The sequence below is a fragment of the Lycium barbarum genome, chromosome 2, assembly GCF_019175385.1.
Source record: "Lycium barbarum isolate Lr01 chromosome 2, ASM1917538v2, whole genome shotgun sequence".
NCBI classification, from domain to species: domain Eukaryota; kingdom Viridiplantae; phylum Streptophyta; class Magnoliopsida; order Solanales; family Solanaceae; genus Lycium; species Lycium barbarum.
In genome coordinates, this window is record NC_083338.1 from 135,521,951 (window position 1) to 135,538,318 (window position 16,368).

At 34.9% G+C, this 16,368-nt stretch overlaps 1 long non-coding RNA gene across 2 annotated transcripts; it reads right to left on the bottom strand.

The window, feature by feature from the left end:
• Positions 1 to 206: 206 nt before the first annotated feature.
• LOC132627440 (uncharacterized) lies at positions 207 to 9,188 on the bottom strand. 2 transcript variants are annotated; one of them, XR_009577872.1, is made up of 4 exons: positions 8,413 to 9,188; positions 5,853 to 8,338; positions 5,611 to 5,781; positions 207 to 642 (listed from the first exon to the last, which is right to left on the bottom strand). It is a non-coding gene; the product is annotated as an uncharacterized LOC132627440 (long non-coding RNA). The 2 variants fall into 2 exon arrangements; XR_009577871.1 differs by having other exon boundaries at positions 5,853 to 8,667.
• Positions 9,189 to 16,368: the final 7,180 nt, after the last annotated feature.

Sequence of the window (16,368 nt, forward strand, 5' to 3'; positions counted from 1 at the left end):
TGGGCTTCTTGTTGTTGTTGTTGTTGTTGTTGTAGGCTTTGCATAATTGCAGTATATTTCTAGTATAAATGTTTAATATCGTAAACATTGCATGAATATACAATAAGTTTTGTCAATATTTTATGTATTAATTAATATCCTCGAGAGAACGACTCCATTAATCAGAAATGAAAAAGTATCCACCAAAGAGAAAATAAGGTCAAATAATTATAAAATTAAAACAGGTACATTATCCCCTTGTGGGACATACAATCATAATACTAAGCCAAATCTCTCATCTAGCACAAATTTAAATGGGAAGGCCTTAAATAACATTATTATTATCGTTAATAAACAAAATTACAGTATCACCAACTCCATAGTTGGAGGCACCTCACCTTGAAGCTGGTGCTTAGCAAGATTTCTTGCAGTTTGCCGATGTTCGATTTCCTCAAAATCCAAGGGGACGCGAGCCAAAAGTGGACACGTAGGATCGATGATGATTTTCTCGAGTGCAACAACATTTTCCAAAAAGTACCTAACGAGTTCAAGATGAAATGCGCGGTTATAAAACCCCCATAATTTGACCACTTTGAGGTGATGGAGTGGGCATTTTATGGCCTTCTTACACTCTCTGTTTGACGTGAAGGGACGTGCCTCCAACTGCCGTAAATAAATAGAGTACAAATTAAAACTCAAATAACAAAAGTATATCGAAATAAGATGAGTAGACACTAAGCTAAACAAAAGTAGATGCAAGGGAAAAGACCTCATATCTTGGAGTGAAGGCTGACATTTCAGTAATTATTACATAAATAAAAAGAATAAAAACGTTGGGGAATCGTCTGTAACACCTTATAACTTAAAATTATGTAAGGAGCAGAGTTAAAGACATGTTCAGAACTATGAACGTAACATTTTATTAGAGGCCAATGGCAGATGAAAATGATTGTGTCAATTGCTTATGTCATTTCAATTCTTGTAGTACTTTGTTCTTCAACAAATCCCCTCAAGTATTACCATACGAGGGAAGGAAAGTGAGGAATATGGAAAAGAACATTAAAGAATGGAGTGCAAATGAAAAGTCTATTTTCTTAGAGAAAATTAGTGCTTTTCTCTCCTTTGCTTATTCTAATAAAAAAAATAAGGTAGCCGGAGAGAAAAGAAGTGTTCCTCCAGTTCTTGATAACCAGAAATCTTGCTCCATTATGCAAGAAGAATGGAAAATTCTTGTGCTCTTTATTTCTTTTCTATTCAATTCAGTAGATTCAAAACTCGAGCTCCTACATGTCCCTTCATGATGTAAAACTGACCTGCTCTTTATGTACTTCTGTAAAAACAAACAGACAGCACAAGTCGGGTTAATTCTGTCCCAAAGTTACCCGAGTGGCACTAACAGTTCGGGCCCCTCCCCTTATTTCCTCATTGGAACTTCACCTTGGGTGTGTTAGTTATGAACGAAAATGTTCTCCAAGAAAATAAGTGGGTTTCTTACTTACTTTCTTGTGTTCGGTACGTAAACAAAAAATTATCCTAAAATTATTTGTATATAACCTAAACAAATACTATGGGAGGAGGGGTAGGGGTGTGGGGTGGTGGGGATGGGAGCTACAGGTTGTGGAGGTAAAGATGAGGTTGGAGGGTGGAGAGGACACAATGAATGTGGAATGTCATTTGTGGAACTTGTTTACCCTATTTTTACTAGCCTGTTTGGCCAAGCTTATTTTTCTCCAAAAATGCTTATTTTTCCAATCGAACATGGGAAAATTGGAAATCACCCCTTGTGTTCTCCGATTTTCTACTACTTACATTTCAAGCATCAGCACATGATGAACCAAATACAAAGTTCCTAAACGAATGCTGCCTTTATCTTTTGTGGTAGTGATCAGTATAACATTAAGAATAACACTTGCATACAGAACAACAATCTACAGGAAGTAGGAACAATGCCCGTATCATATATGGAACTTAAACCTGATACCCTTGTTTGACTGAATGAAAAATTTCCATTATCATGTAATATGTTTCCTAGTCAAGTTGACTAATTCAACAATATTCAATCACCATTACTAGTTGTCCATTATCTAGACTCCCTGTTAACTTCTTAAACAAGCCACGATAATTAGGTAACAAAAGAAAACATAAGTGACTTATCACACATATATATTTGAGTTTGGGACAGAATTAACCCGTATAGCAAAGTCACCCAGAATGGCACTAAATGAACCTTCTCGAATTATTATTTTTCCAAGAACCCGGATCCTTCCTTTTCTTTTAATATATGATTTTGCTTACTACTTAACTATCAGTAGAAATTCACTAGTTGGCTTCGTGTGTGTATATATATATATATATATATATATATATTACATCTCTAGGGAAGTACCTTTAAATCATTAATTGCTTTCCCACATTTACAATTTGAAAAGGTAAATGTCCTAAAGCCTATGGCATCTCATACAGTGGCGGATTCAGGATTTTCATTCAAGGTATTCGGAAAAAAGAAGAAGCTAAATATAATTTATTCAGGGTGTTCAAAAGTTAATAGATGCACATAAACATAGAAAATTTACACCCTCGACAACATGTAGATCCGTCCCTGATCTCATATCTTCTGCTACTTTTGAACAAGTAAAGCAACAATGCCGTTAACATATATATTTCCATCTCAAATTTCTTCAAACAGAACATAAATACAAGAAAGACTCAAAGGATTAGGGAGGTTTTGCGGTTGTTCACATGCTATCCCTATTTGATCAAGAGCTTCAAGCTTTTTGGGTTTAGTATCATTGAACCCCTTTTAGTGTTCAACTTTGCTCATACACTTCATTTGTCGAGTGGGATGTGATATTCAAGTTTTTAAAGCATAAGATGATTTCCAATCATAAACCCATTCCAATAGAGTGCAGACTGGGAACGGGTGAATCTTATTTTTAAATTTGAGAAAATGTGGACAGGTGTAGATGGGTTCATTAATTAGTGAAGCAGCGATAGCAATCATATGATAGTGTTGGCAAGCCAACTATGGTAATAGAAAGGAAACTGAGAACTTAAAAAACAGACTTTGAAGAATTAAAACAAAAATGCATGTCGAAGAATATTATACAGAATCAGATTGCTGGACTGGAAAGTATGACCAGAAGAGGGTGAATGGATATAGAAAGAGGAAGCCTAAAAGAACCACTTAGTGGAAGAACTGGAACAAATAACCAATGCTAAAAAAGTATCCTGGAGACAACAATCGAGGCGTTTGTTGTTAAATGCATGGACAAAATACTAAGTGTTTATTCGTAATTGATCAATAGAAATAGAAGGAACAACCATATAACAAAACTGTGAGAAACGGAACAACTACCAAAGATCCTTGGTACAGAATGTCTTCTTACCAGAAATCTTGGAACTTTTTGAAAGGGAACATTATTTTGTAGTGGAATAAGTACCACCTAAGTACTGAGGCGGCATAAATAAACAAATGTTTCTTGATTGTTTTTTTTTACACGTTCATATGAGTTTTTCGTTATCCTTACAAAAAGTTCTTTTCCTCTTTCCTTTCTTTCTTCTTTATTTATCACTAGAAAATGTCTCTCTCCCCATGGCAGTTACAGATCCTCCTCTTCCAAACAAAGATATGCACCTCTTTAGGAATGAAAAAATATTGATCTACTTTCATTTGGTATTTTGGCCTAAATTCCTTGACTCCTCAATGCTCAATCAATCCGAGCAAAATAACTTTGATATACCCTTCCCTAATTTCTTTCTCAAAGCTACCATTTTTTTTAATTTTTATCCTTCTTCATTAAAGAAGAAACTGATTTTTCAGTGGCTTCTTCCTTGCTTTGCCTTCCCCTTCTTCAACTTCAATTCTTTCTTCTACTTCTCTCTTTTCTTCGTCTTCTTCTTCTCCAATTACAGAGAAGAAATTGATGGAAAAGTGGAATCTTCAACCGGGTATCTTGAAAGGAAATGACTTGTGTAAGAAGGAGCAGCTAATGTGGGCTTTGGATCCAAAATCTGGTTCGGACTTGCCACTATACACTATGACTATGAAGGTTTTGCCTAAGGTAGAGGCCTTTATAAGTACAATACATCCTCATGTTTACTCCCAGCTCTGGAGAATTTGGGCTGCTAGCTTTATACAAGCTGTGTGCTGTCAGAATATGCAGAGGAAGATTGAAACTCGTTGCTTCCTCAATCTCTTGTGGTGGTTTTGGTTCACCAAAGGAGGGAGGATGTTGAAGAGGGGCGGTGGTGGCTGAGAAAGTTATGGTGTAGAGATATGGTTGGGGAGCGGGCATGGATGGTGGCCTGGTGGGATAAGTGGCGGATCACAGCTGAATTTTTAGAGAAAGGCCTAAACAGAGAGAGGAAAAATTCTATCTTTTGGACACATGGTGTCAAGAGCCTATATCTTTTAGCTTGTATTTTTCTTCCCACGCTCTACATGGAGGTGCACACACAACTAAAAGCCAGGTCAGCACTTAGAGTGATATTATTCCACTCCAAAATAGTTTATAGGACCCCCGCAAAGAATAAGAATAAGTGCAACTGGAAATCCGAGACAAGTTCATTTTTTATCCCTTTTCCCTAAAATAATCCAGAGAGGAGAGAGATAGAACATCAGCTACCATGCAAAGAATTCTGCCCTAAGCCTCCTCTATTTTACCAAGTTTATTCCCAACAAAGATGATTGATTCTGAATCTTTGAGCCTGGAGTCATTTGATTGGCATTCGGGATTCCACCTTTGAACGCTGCAGCTATTAGAAGCTTCTCTCGATTCTAACAACATTGTGTAATCCCTCGTCTCGGAAACCTTTACTGCAGTGCATTCCTCCTTCACCAGCCTACCTAGCCAGGCAACAACTTACTTCTCAATTTTCTTAGTCGGTTGTTCTCGTCTCACACCAACCAGTATAATTATGACAAGAAAGTAGGTTTATTGAACACGTAATAGTCACTGTACAGTACTTCCCTATTCCGTCATATAGCACACTGTCAAGAAACGGTTGGAAACCTTAGATTTTGGAGGAACACAATCTGCAACTGAGACACAATCCCAACACTCTGAGGTCATTCCACTACCATAAACAAGCTGTCGAGATGCGTAGTAATTCAGTAGAAGTGTACGAGAAACTGGAGGAGTGACAGGAATTTAAGCTCTTTGTTTTAGATAATAAGAGCCTGTTTGGATGAACTTATGACTTATGGCTTTTGGCTTATTTTTGTTGTTTTGGCTTAAAAACAAGTGCTTCAAATCATGTTTTTATCTTACCCAAACACTACAAAAGTGCTTAAAAGCTATTTTGGCTCAAAAGCATCTAAAATTAGCCAATCCAAGCAGGCTTAAATCAAAGCTCGATGTCAATAGAGCTGTCAACAACCTATCTCAAATGACACCTATGTAAGGACAGGGACTTTTATATTGGCACGGTCAAACCAGTTAAAAACAATGCAAAAGCATTTGCATTCAACTTTAGCTCATCACAATTGTTTCAAATCAAGCTCAACGACTTAAATAACAAAGATACTCAAGAAGTAGCATCAATAACTACATGAACCCGAATTGCTAATATGAATGAATCAGACGTTTGTACTAGCCAAAGCAGACAAAGAACTCAAAACATGTTACTTACCTGTAGTTCAAATTCCTCCAACTGTGGAGCAGCCCTTATTATAGACGTGCAACCTAAGAGAGGCTGCTCTTTCCAGCTGCATACAGGTCTGAATGTAGTTAAAACAAATTTCTTGAGCTTCGTAAGTTCAGGAAAATTGTAATGATCCAAATCTTCCTGCGAAAAATCAAACTACACAGAAGACACCAGTTATGCTAGGCTAGTAAAACAAGTGTAGATAGACACAAATTCTGTTCACTAACCAATGAAAGAGAAGCATGTACTGTAAGGACCTCCAACTGAGAGATAACGCAGGAAAGACGAGATGATATGTCATTCAATATATGGGTGTACAGGGCAGCCCGGTGCACTAAGCTTCCGCTATGCGCGGGGTCCGGGGAAGGGCCGGACTACAAGGGTCTATTGTACGCAGCCTTACCTTGCATTTCTACAAGAGACTATTTCCACGGATCGAACCCGTGACCTCCTGGTCACATGGCAGCAACTTTACCAGTTACGCCAAGGCTCCCCTTCGTTCAATATATGGGTGTAAGTACCCAAAATTTCTACTTCAACCAGCATCGGGACATTCTTAAGTAGTAATCCTTCTCCTGATGTAGTCCTTAATGTGATAAGGTTTGTATCACAAATTTTAAGCGATTCAACATAATAGCAGTACCATATCTCCAAGTGTCTCAACTTGAGGGACGGACCAACGACTTCCAAATTTACCAATGTTCCTGATCCATGAACTACCATTGTTTCGAGAAATGGACAATTGTGTAAAAAGAACTCAAGAACTTCCCCAATCACATTTACAGATTTCAATAGCAGCATTTTTAGAGACTTGAAATTCTGCTTGACAAGTGAGTGTATTTGGAGGTTAATAGAATGAGGTGTGCATGAAGAAGAATCAGCAGGATCAACAAGACCAAGGAGCCGCGCCGGAAAAGCATAACAGCAATCAAAATCACGAGTGTCCTCTCCACCCTTATTTAAGTCTTAACTCTAGAATTTGAACTTTCCTAGAAAAGGCAAATTCAAGCCATTTGTCAATCTCATGCCGCGCGAACTTGTCTAAATCAAAACAAACCCGAAATTTGTCAAGTCTTTGCCCTTTACACATTTGCAAAGTAGAGTTGACCCATCTCAGATACTTCTTCATATGCCTTTTCTGTAGCTTGGTTTGCAAGGTTACTTCATACAAAGGTTTGGTAGCATCAAAATCAAGCCGATGAATATGTGTCCACAAGCTTAACCAGCGCCTTCAGCGGACGCTTGTGTCTGCTGCTTCCTTAACAGTAAGGAAAGACAGTATATATACCAGAATTTCATCAGGTAACTGACTAATCCGATCTTCTGCAATGCAAGACTCCCTTTTGACAAAAAAAGCAGTTTCACCAAACCAAGAATGACAACAGAATGAACCCCTTTCGACTAAATCAGAAGAAAGAGATATGCAAAGAGTGCTGTGAGACAAATTAAATAGAGAGGCGTTAAAATTTACTTTTCTTCTACTTTATGATTTACATAATGATAGAAAATTTACTTTCTTTTTAAGTCTAGGAATATTCAAGCATATTTATTTTTCTTCTAAGTCCATGCTCTACATCAATTACAAAATATTTAGTTTAAATATTTTATTTTCTTTAGTTCTCTATAAATAGTGACGTAGTCTTTTATTTTCAATGGAAGAAACATTGTAATGAATCTAAAGCAATGAGTTTTCGTTCATTCTCTCTTCGATTTTCTCTCTCGTTTCTTCAATTTCATAGCAAGAGGGAGAGGAAAGGGACAAAGTTGTCACCTTTTTTAGAGCAAATTTGTTGGAAAGTCTCACTCTCTTCCCCATTGAATGGAATGGAATGTAGCCTTCTACATAACACACGGGGTCAATGAGAATTAAAGGAATGAGATAAAGTTTGTATTTTTAATTCTTGGAGAATAAATCAGTGCAAAAAGAGAGTGGTTAATGGCCATAACATACACTAAGAACAAATAATTCAGATCTTAGAGCCAAAAAGGGACAATTTAGAGTCTTTAGAGCCAAAGAAATAAGAAAATTCAGAGTACGTGGAAACAGAGAAAGCGATGCTTTACAAAAGGAAAATACCTTTTTTCACCTGGAACCAAATTGTCTTTCGATTTTCATAGTACTAGTAATAAATAATGCGAAAAAAGAAGAATAAAATAAAAGAAGACTCGGGATGGAGTATAAATTCATATATTATAAAGGTCGAGTAACATCACTAGATGATCTTCAAAGTGCTAGTCCAACTATCACTTCTAATCATTACCATCACCGACTGTCATATATTTTAAACAAAATCTTATACTGCAATAGAATTAGATTATTTAATATTTTGTTTGAATTTTATATTTATTACTGTAAGTTTTAATTAAAGACAAGTTTTCTATATTTGGAAAAAAACAAAAATCTTAATTATTTAATATTCAGATTTTAATGCACATGTTAGTATTCATATGTATATCCACATTCAGACATATACATCTTAATATTCACATGTATATTAAGATACGTACCTCTTAATTTTAATAAAATCAAATGATGCCTAAGTTGCTACAGTTACAAAGTTAAACATCAAAAACTAAAAGTGTTCATACCGGAAAATAAATAAGAACTTGAGCTATTTTTTGTTGATGCGGATATGGATTGCTGGATGGGGTTAGTTATCCAAAACAATAGTCTCAATTTGCAGATAAAACTCACAAATAGTTACTTTTTAACCTGCGAAATTTAAAAAATAGTCACTCTCGTAAAATTAAATTTCATAGATAAAACTTTAGAATATTACCACGCACCATCTTATTTTTTGGTGATTTAGTTCTTCTCCTCGTGGAACAAATCACAAGCCAGAATTCATGGAAGCATACCATCAGAGAAATTCAACGAGGGGTGGGCATAGTATCGGTCAACCCGGAATCCAAACGTTTTAGATATTTGGTTTGAATTTTTGGATAAATGGATTGGACCTCAGATTTTGTTTTTAAAATTTTTAATTTACGGATTGGATATTGGATCAGAAAATCCGAAATTGTTATAATATATTTGGAGAAGGGCCAAATATACCCTGTACTATTGGAAAAGGGCCTAATCTACCTCTATTATATTTGTTCAAGGTGAACATCCAATCCTATGTGCCATTAACATTTGATGAGGTAGATGCCACATGGCATGCTACCTCAACGTCTCTAACCCATTTTGTCTCTTTCCTCCTAAAATTTCCTTCCCCTCCCCTCTATATACACATACAGTTCTTCTTAATGGAGTCACTTTCCCCGGCGGTCCGATTGAAAGCGATTCTACCGTCAACAACTACTCACAGCGATCACGATCTCTTCAGCTAGCATTTTTTCCCCCAAAATTTAGCACTTATACTGTTAGGCTTTGGGTGCGGATGGGTTTGCAATTGAGTTTATCAATATCTAAACAAAATTAAAATATACAAATTCTCCAAACTAATTTTTTTTGTCTGAAAACTACTCTGAACAAATAATTTCATAACATTAGTAATATTTTGGGTTTGGAATGACTTCTTCTAGATATGATTTAGGCACCTCCATTTCTTCTCTCAATGAGAGAGAGGATTTCGGAAAGAGGACAATTCATTAACTTTTTAATTTTTGGAAAGAGGATTTCGGAAATGAGCATCTGCTTCACATCATATTTTAGTCGGTAATGGTGACAATGGTGGTGGAGGGGAAGAAATTTTAGGGGTGGAAGAATAAATAGAGGGAAAGGGCAAAATGAATTTGGGCGCTAAGGTGTCGTGTCACGTGGCATCCACCTTATCAAATGTTAGTATCACGTAGGATTGGATGTCCACCTTGGACAAAGTTAATGGAGGAGGGGTATATTTGAACCGAAAGTATAACGGTAGGGGTATATTTAGACTCAAAGTATAACGAGGGGTATATTTGGCCCTTTTCCGATAGTACAGGGGTATATTTGGCCCTTTTCCGTAATATATTTAGCCCTGCCCTAACGAAATTTTTAAAAAGAAATTATTTATCTTATTTTTGAATTAAAAAAATGTCACGGAAAAGCCTACCCAATTTTTTTGAGTAGACATATTTCTCTAGAGCCACATGGTAATTTTTTTTTTTGTGGTGGGTCGGGTCTGGTTTATATAAAAAAATGGGTAGACTTATTTTTTTAAAGACACGGAGATATTTTTCTAAACAAATCAGATCTGATCCACCAGGAAAAAAAAATTACCGTGCGGCTTTAGAGAAATATGTCTACTAAAAAAAATGGGTAGACTTTTGTTTAAAGCCCCGTAGTATTTTTTTTTTTAATTCAAAAATAAGATACGTGATTGTTTCAAAAAATTTCCTTCAGAAAAAAGGGTATATTTGCACTATTTTGCACCTTTGCCCATGAAATTTTCTAGTAAATCGAGTATAATACTGGGTTTTCTTCTTTCTCACGTCACACTCTCACCCACGACAGACGTTCTTCGTGAACACTGATAGTAAGAGCTAATGGCGCATGAATTTCGTTTATCCTAAAAATGACAATAAGTTTGAAAACGATAGCTGATTTGTGATTGATGGTAAAAAGAAGGTACTTTGCTTGCAATGCCTGCCTTAAAAGCTCAAAAGTCAAAATCGAAAATCCGAAATATTCATACAGATTAATGCAAAACCGGACTTTAATCCAATCCAATCTGAGCTTGCTGGGATTGGATTTGGATTGTAATTTCTTTAATAAGAAAATCAAGTATCCAAATCGAAATTTTCATATCCAATCCGAACGCCCGAACGCCCACCGCTAAATTCAGCCTTCTTTTCCGGAATCTCTTTCATCACCAACAATACTAATGATACGGTACGTTTTGTATAATTGGAAAGGGGTTGGGATTTGCAAATTGACTTTAGGTTTTGTTTAATTAGTTCACAAACAAAAGAGAGAATTCAACAACAACAACAGCAAAAGAAAAAATCCATGCCAGCAAATCGAAATCAATTTTATGCACTCAAATTTGTGTGAAAACACACAACATTTGCCACATTAACATAAGATGTTTAATGGGTATTTTCTATTACATTTAAGTGTTCAATAGGTTGCACAAACAAAAGAGAGAATTCAACAACAACAGCAAAAGAGAAAATCCATGCCAGCAAATCGAAATTAATTTTATGCACTCAAATTTGTGCGAAAACACACAACATTTGGGTTGCACACATAATTAATATGTTAATGAAAAATTCTAACAAGTTTAGAGGATGTCTATGTGTATTGGGCGAAATGCGAAGGATACAACTATACCAATGCGGATAGGACACGTGGCATAGAGGACAAGTCATAAGGTGAGTCAGCACTATTACCACCGGTGGTAGGACCATGGCACCGGAGGAGTGCTAGACCCGGTGGTGCAATAGAACGGATCCGGAAGAGACCATAACGGTCTTCCGTTACGATTCAACCCAAACGTTATAGATTCAGAGTAATCATGCTTTATGACCCTCTTCATTACTCATTATTGTCATGTATTTAAAGCTCATTATGAGCAGGGGCGCAATACATGGAATGTGTGCCCCTAGCTCTTAGTATAAATAGGGATTGTCACTCCCATTGTAAGACACGATATACAAGCTAATATACTCAGTTCTATACTTATTCTTTGCATAGGTTTTTATCTCATTGTCATCTTTATTAAGCTTCGGTGCCACGGTAGACCGAAACGAAGGAGGCTAAGTCCGGGACTGACACCTGCTGCCCAGGCTTTCCCTATTACTTGCTTTATTTGAGCATATCTACGTTATTTCAATACGAATATTACAATCTTACTGGTCACTTTGATCTACGTGTCCCTGATAACGTCTATAAATTCAACTGAACCGTTTTACGGGCTGCACTATGTATTTGGTTTGAATGTAATATTTTAAATAATAAATATGAAGTTCTACAGTATATGTTCCACAAATATTCACTGAATAAAACCTTCAAGTTACATTAAAACAAACTTGGCATGTAGCATGCTTACGAATCTAAATGCTCAGACTATTGAATAAATTATAAACCCAAAAAAGTTAAACTGCATTCACCAGTTACTCCATCATTGATGCCAACAAAGTGATATGTATCATCGGAGTCATGATCTTCGACACTATTTCCCCGTTCTTCATTCTAGTGGAGATACCGAATTTTAGAGGTGGATCGAGAATTTAAAGTTTATGAATTTTTATCCCGTCTTCAAGTTAATATACAATAATCAGTTGTTTCATATATATTCAGTTATTTATTAATATCTAGTGTATTTCTTAGTATAAATACAGGATTGAACAAAAATTAGTGAATTCGCATGAACTCAATGCCTATACTTTAGAAGCTTGATTCTCCTCTGACTGAATTCACTGGTGATTATGAGAATGATGGTGGTTTAAGGGTTATAGACAAGAGAGAGCAACGTTAATAAGATGGGAATAAAAACGAATCTCTGATTTAGCTGGACCTAATCTCTTAAAATATATTCTTATAACCGTACGAAATTTCTTAGATATGCTAGAAATATTTAAAAAGAAAATCAATAATTTGCAAATTATAGAGGGAGAAATTGGTAAATAGCCACTTTTTACGCCGTTGATAAAAGATTAGCCACCTTGTTAAAAATAATTACTCTATTTAACCACGTAAAAATAATTTGGAGAGAATACTCCAAAACTAAACACGAAAAACCTACATATTTTGTTCTTCACTCTGCTATTTTGCACAATATGTATTTACATATTTTTGACCCATATCATGTCTGTAGTATTAATTCAACTTTCATTTCATCCTTTCTCACATGCTTCATATATATATATATATATATATCTGATTTTAGAATATGTGTGTTCCATGTGTATCTCACTGTAATTAATATATATATTTTAAAATAACTAAAATATATTACAATATGTCTGCGATGAGTTGCACAACATTTAAAGGAAAAAAATCAAGCGCATCATAGTTAGTTGTGATAAATATACTTAATCAGGTATGCATATCAAGAAATTGTTGTCGAATGAAAGTAACATTTTGTATAAGTTGTCTAGTGATTCAATCAACATGTCTTCCTTCTGATAGCTAGTAGTTATTGTCAATTTCATGATATATATCTTTAATGGGATAGATAGCCATTTGTTGTAATAGAGATACTTAATAGTTAGTGACATCGGAAAATTTGATGTATACAAATCATAATTGAATGTACAAGTACCCATTACTTTTTCAAAGTTATGAATCTTTCGTCTGTGAGTTTAGTAGAAGAATATTAATTATGACTTTTGCTCATATCTAATATTATCAGCTCTGTGGTGCTTCACTTACATAATTTAAACTAACAACCGAATATTATAAGTCAAAATCGAGAAATAGAAGTCTCATGTTCAATTAAATATATTACAATAATAAATACAACGTGAAAGTATAATTTTTGTCAATGGAATAACATGTTACATGTGTCTGTTAAACATTTTTTATTTTTAGTTAAAATTACTAGTAGTTTCATTTTTAAAAGATTTACTGTAGTAGTTTAATTATTTTGAGCAATAAAATCTTAAAAAGGGATTTTTCCGTGGGTCCTCGCCATCTGAATCAATTCTGAACGAACAGTATCTCTATCTGGCTTTGTTATTATTACAGTCTTATCTGAAATTAAATAAGCAGCGTGAAGTATCTATGACGCCACTTCTTAAAACAAAAGTAAACATAGAAAGAGAGATAATTGCATATTAATTTGAAAATTAATATTGTGTCGTGCTTCTGTTTCTCTAAATACGTTCATAAGTAATTACGTTCACAAGTAATTTCATCAAAGTTCCATCATTAATTATTTAAGCTACTATGAAGGTTTAATGTCATGAGTGCTTTGGTAAAGGGCCTGTAGACTAAAACTACAAGTTGGTTAAAGAACACTTGCATTCAAGATTCGGACTTAATTAGAAGTTTAGGCGTTTGGGTTTCAAATATTTTTCATTTTATTTGAATTTTAAGAAGTTGAAGTTAAATATTGAGTTGTGTTTGATTATGTTGTTCCTGTTTGCAAAGGACAGAATAGATCATATTATTTGGAATTTATGAAGATGAAACCGAAAAACATGTTTTGAGCACTTTTCAAAATTGGAATCCAACTCTAAGTTGGATTTGAAAATTTAATAACCAAACACTGATTTTGAAATAAAGCAAAAAGTTACTCAGAAAATAAGTGAATAATTTTCATAAAATAAGTGAAATTATTGCACTTCTTTTGAGATGATGATCCACCAAAAACAGCCTCTCTACCCCACAAAGGTAAAGATAAAGTATGCGAATATCCTACCTTCACCAAAGTTCACTTGTCGAATTACATCGGTATGTTGTTGTTGTTATTAAGTGAATAATTTTCATGACCAAATGAGTCCACATATAAATTTATAACATAAAATCTTTTTGAAACCCATATTAGGACTCCTTACATAATTTAAATAAGAGATATTTAGTAAGTAATATTTTACCCATATTCCTAAGTATTAGTGATATAACTAAATGACTATTTTGTTCAGTATAAAATCTATTTTTAAAGGACCAAAACGATGAATGACATTTCGGTAAGAGACATCGTGCTTTTAATATAAATATTCTCTGAGCACCGTATTAATAAGTAAACTTTTTAAATAAAAGTTGACAAATACATATTTTTAAAAGCGTTTGAGTTATAATATTAAAAAGCAAGGAATAAAATTCAAGTTATTAAAACTGATGAATGTTAATTATATTTAAATTAACTCTATAAAAACAAGAAATGGTACCCCACAAACGTCCTCATGTGCCTTATTGAGTTACTCACAGTTTCACATATTATTTCGAAGGCAAAAGACATAGCTTTCACACTAAACTTGTCCCGGAAAATCGAAGACACACTCCAAATAATCAATCGACCTATTACCCCTCTACACATATGAAAAGTGAATCTATTTCCACCCTGCAAAGTATTGTACCACTTTTATAGTGTGAGGTGTTCCACACGCGCACGCGACACGTAAAACATAAAATAAATTTAATATTTTTTCTTTTTTCTTTTTAATTTACAATTTTTTTTCTTTCCTTCTATACCCATCACAAAAATCTCTATTATCACCGGTGTGGCATTACCATCCTTGAACCCAATCATCAATTCCATCAACACCACCAATTTTACCGCCCACTATCAAAAAACAGAAAATGAGTCTAGATGGTGAGGGAAAGGGAGAGAGACAGAAACGACATTAACGGGTGGAATTTGCCGTAAAAATCAAGCAAAGATGCCGAAAAAAATGTGAAGTTCACCGATGGAATTTTTTTGCGATTTTGACACAGCCATTGATGATTTAGCCACGCATCAATTGTTCAATTGTCCAAATGAACTCTTTCTAACAATAAAATAATAACTGAATTATTCTTTGGTGGCGGGTTTGGTGGAGGGTAGTGAAATTGATGATGGTGGTATTGTCTTTTAAGCTTCTTCGGCCATCCGCTGTTAATAGTTTCACTCGAATGGCCATTTACGTCTTTGTCCCAAGTACTTTGTCTTTTTTTTTTTTTCATCCCAAATACTCTTGTCTCCAAATTAACATATTTCATCTGAAGTTACATTTTAATTTTATATTGGCATTTTTATCTTTTGCACTTTTAATTTTGAATTTTCCATTTTTATACATTATTATAATTATAGATTATAGTTATGGATAAAATTTTAAAATTTTACAAATTTCATGCCACAAAATTCAAGTGCCTTCATTTTCTTTTAGACATCATACTCGGTTAATTTATACCTATAAAATAAATTGAAATACATCGAGCCGTAGAATAACAAGGACCAAGTTTATAATTTTGGAAGACGTCAGCTATGAAAGAGGAGATCTGTTAGGCTCGTGCCTGGTCACATCACCTGTCACACACACATCACATTCACATCTTATTGAACTGATGGTGTTCTTTATCTTGCTACGTTAACATCACTTTTTAAACCCCCCATTTCACCATCACTTTTTGCGATTCTCGCCAACATGGTGTAAACTGTGTAACACATTTTAAAATATTTGATTTTGAAAGTGCCGCTAGTTTCTATATATCTACCTATATAAACCCTTGTTTAGGAAAAATAAATCATTCACTCTCAATCAATAAAACTAGTTTATCATTTTAGTTGCTCTACAATGGGATCAGCTAGGAAAGCCAAACACAAAAGTGTCTCCAAGTCGATCCTAACTATTTGCTTCCGATGTTTATGTCTGTATTCCATTAACTGGTATCAGAGCCGCTTTTACATCTAAATAAATAACTAGAAAAGATATCGGTGTATGTGAGATTGTATATATACAACAACAACAACCCAGTGGAATCCCACAACGTGGGGTCTGGGGAGGGTAGAGTGTACGCAGACCTTACTCCTACCAAGGTAGGACGGCTGTTTCCGAAAGACCCTCGGCTCAATAAAAAAAATCATAAAAAAAGCATAAAAAGAGGTCAGATAAGGCTAAGAGATTCAAAGCGATATAGAAATGAAATAGCGCAAGCGACACAGATAACATAGAATAATCAAGGCACAGGAAATAACAGATAATAGCATAAATCAGAGCACAAGAAATTATACTACGATAATGCGACTACTAATAAGACAGGATAATGAGATTATCTACTAGACTTCTACTCTAATCTGGGTCCTCCAAACCCTCCTATCTAAGGTCATGTCCTTGGTAAGCTGTAACTGCGCCATGTCGTGTCTAATTACCTCTCCCCAATACTTCTTCGGC